Here is a 3,764-nt window from a genome sequence, read left to right as displayed (position 1 = left end):
CAGAGGAGACTGTTACTGCCTACAGTAAGATGGACACAGTAAACCATCATCTTTCCAAACCGAAGACCTATTTTACATACAGAAAAGGAAACAAGCTATCCAGTTTGTCATCTTATCTAAGAATCATAAATATACAAATCATGGAAGCAACACAAAAAAGCTACAAATTTGCATTTTGTTACATGTTACAGTTTAGCTGTGTCTGTGGGAACAAGGAAGGTCAGTTCAATGAACATTTGTTGAATGTTTATACCAGTTATCACTGCGTTTGTTTGAATCAACTTCAATACAGTGTGTTTTACTAGTAGGGCACTGCAAGTTATTCTTAAAGTCCAAATAAACTGGAAGCTGCAACAGTTATTTTAGTTTGTTTTGTGATGCAGTACCTAGAGAAACCAAATATTGTATGGCAAAAAAAGGCGGGCGTGCCTTGTTTTTCCTACTGCAAGCTGATTGGATGTAGTAAAATAGGCATTTCATTCAGAAAGATCGGAAAAGGGTTTTGGGGAGAGTTATTACAACCTAACAGACACCTCCTCCTCATCATTTAAGCTTGTTGTCAAAACTGACAGTTGGAGGGGCGTGGTTACATTTACATTTACATTTAGTCATTTAGCAGACGCTTTTATCCAAAGCGACTTACAAATGAGGACAAGGAAGCAATTTACACAACTAAGAGCAACAATGAATAAGTACTAAAGGCAAGTTTCAGGTCTGTAAAGTCTAAGAAGGGAAGTGTTAGTAGTTTTTTTTTTTTTTTTTTTTGTACAGTTAGTGTGATATTCAGAGGCAATTGCAGATTAGGAAGTGAAGTGGAGACTAAATAGTTGAGTTTTTAGTCGTTTCTTGAAAATAGCGAGTGACTCTGCTGTTCTGATGCAGTTAGGGAGTTCATTCCACCAACTGGGCAGATTGAGCGTGAGTGTTCGCGAAAGTGATTTTTTCCCTCTCTGGGATGGAACCACGAGGCGACGTTCATTCACAGAACGCAAGTTTCTGGAGGGCACATAGATCTGCAGAAGTGAGAGCAGATAAGAAGGTGCTAGGCCAGAAGTCACTTTGTAGGCAAACATCAGAGTTTTGAATTTGATGCGAGCAGCAACTGGCAGCCAGTGCAAACGGACTAGCAGCGGAGTGACATGTGCTCGTTTAGGTTCATTGAAGACAACTCGTGCTGCTGCATTCTGGAGCAGTTGTTAAGCGTTGGAGCGTGGTTAAATATGTTAGCCACGCCCAATCCCAAAGATATACGTAAACTGATAATTTAACTGAACAAAAAACAAGTAGTGCATTTTCAGATTTTAATTAAAGATTAGAAGGATGACACACATGGATGAATTGTTCACCACACCACTAGCAATGTAGCTAACAAAATCATATGATTATTTTTGATTTTATGAGGACATAAGGGGCACTCCTTAAAAATAAATATTTGGTCCCTATTTTGCAATGAATAATATACTGACACAGCTCTGATAAATAGCAATAAATAGTTAAAACAATGAAGATAACTTATGAATAAAAGGTTAACCAGGTGGTTATGATGCCTGGTTAAGGGTTAAGCGGATATATTAGTCAACTATGATGGCCAACTTTCTGAAAATTGAGTTTTATTTTTGGCAGCTAGCATTGACTACAAATCAGGGCAAAAATTTGGGCAAATGTCGTGTAATGTATTTTAGCCTTAAGGAACCTGTAAATGTTTTTTTCTCTGCTTATGCATAGGGATAAAATAGTTTGGGATTATTGTGATCAAAAAGAATTTACAGTTGAAACCAGAAGTTTACATACTGTATAAAAAGCCACATAATCATTTAAAAAAAAGTCAGATGTTAATGTGACTCTTTTTTTTTCTTTTGGGTAAGCTAAGATTAACTTATTTGTTTCTGTTTTGCTTAATAGCAGAATGGTGAGAGATATATTCTTTGAGAAACTGTTATAACTTTTCTTGAAAGTCAAGTTTACGTTCCAATAAGTTTATTATGCCTCTGAAAAAGCTATTTATTATAAAATTTTGAGTAAATAAATGAATTTAATCCATTTTGGAATAAGGCTTTAACATAAAAAATGTGGAAAAAGTGAAGAGCTATGATATTTTCCGGATCTGTAGCTAGTGAATTAATCAAACAGACAGGCTTTTATAATGTTACATAGATGTAATCTTTCATTTCATCAAAGAATCCTAAAGAAAAGACACTCTATCACAGTCTCCACACTTCAATTAACAGCACATTCATTTCAACTGTATTAATAATAATAATCCGAAATGATTCTTGAGCACCAAATCAGCATATTAGAATGATTTCTGACAGATCATGTGACACCGGAGCAGTGGCTGCTGAGAATTGATGGACTTACTCAGCAAATCCAGTCCCTTCAACTATCCATTATGAAATTATCGCATGCTAAACAGCAGTGACACTTTTTCACAGGAGAAGGGTGAGCGATCCTGATGCGTGTCTCTCACTTCATTAAGTTGTCTTGCGAGGGTTTCACTGTAATCCTACGGCAAGTGCTGCCAGAGTTTAATCAAGATGATGGCTGCCATATGTCTCAGCTTGTGTTTTGAGACTTCTTCCCTCGAGCTCCTCGTTCTCAAGAGCATTTTGCACAGATTAGTGCAGCTACTCGCTCTCTCACTCGTTCTCTTTTTCTCCTCACTATAAATCTCTGCTCATCTCTTGTGGAAACACTCAGACAGTTCACATGTGGCCCATGCTTGGTCAGGCACTGCCCACAATTTCACTGGGAGCAAATGGAGGTGTATGTTTTCTGTTTTATAGAGATGTCAAGTGGAATAAAAATGTCAATCAATAACAAACGTAATCTAATTAAGAATTAAATCACAATAATTACATGACATGCCATATATGATTAATATGTTCAATTAATCACAATTAATGACAATAGGTCAGCATCATTTATCATGTGAAGCCCCCCATGATGAATTTCACATTATTGTCGCAGACAAAGGGATTGTAAATGCTAAACATTTGAATTGCATGTTCAATTCTTTGAATTGATATATTTTTAAAATTGTTGTTGGGTGAAACATAGTTAGTTAGTTTTTTGTTGGATGGATGGTTGGATGGAATAATTTGTTGGTTGGTTGGTTGGTTAATTGATTGATTGATTGATTGATTGATTGATTGATTGATTGATTGATTGATTGATGGGTTGATGGATTGATGGATGGAAGGATGGATGGACTGATGGATTGATGGACTGATGGATGGATGGACGGATGGATAGATGGATTGATGGACTGATGGATGGATGGACGGATGGATGGATGGATTGATGGACTGATTGATGGATGGACGGATGGATGGATTAATGGATGGATGGATGGATGAATGGATTGATGGATAGATTGATGGATAGATGGATTGATTGGTTGGTTGGTTGGTTGGTTAGTTGGTTGATTGATTGATTGATTTTTTGATGGGTGGATGGATGGATGGATGGATGGACTGATGGATGGACGGATGGACGGATGGATGAAAGGATGGATTAATGGATGGATGAATTGATGCATTGAGGGATTGATGAATGGATTGATGGATGACTGGATGGATTACTGGATTGACTGACTGATTGATTGATTGATTGATTGATTGATTGATTGATTGATTGATTGATTGATTGATTGATGGGTGGATTAATGGATAAATAGATGGATGGATTGATGGACAGATGGATGGATGGATGGATGGATTAAGTAATTGATTGATGGATGGATGGATGCATTGATTGATTGATTG

General features: G+C 36.9%; 1 long non-coding RNA gene across 1 annotated transcript in view; it reads right to left on the bottom strand.

Moving 5' to 3' along the window:
- Window positions 1-1,288: 1,288 nt before the first annotated feature.
- Window positions 1,289-3,764, bottom strand: part of LOC137488119 (uncharacterized) — a 176,783-nt gene continuing 174,307 nt past the window's right edge. Inside the window, exon 3 of the long non-coding RNA XR_012393500.1 lies at window positions 1,289-3,764. This exon is cut by the window's right edge and continues 1,708 nt beyond it. This is a non-coding gene — a long non-coding RNA (uncharacterized lncRNA).

Source organism: Danio rerio, chromosome 17, assembly GCF_049306965.1.
Source record: "Danio rerio strain Tuebingen ecotype United States chromosome 17, GRCz12tu, whole genome shotgun sequence".
Lineage (NCBI taxonomy): Eukaryota > Metazoa > Chordata > Actinopteri > Cypriniformes > Danionidae > Danio > Danio rerio.
Note: the sequence above shows the minus strand (reverse complement) of the source record. Positions and strands in the feature narration are given on the sequence as shown.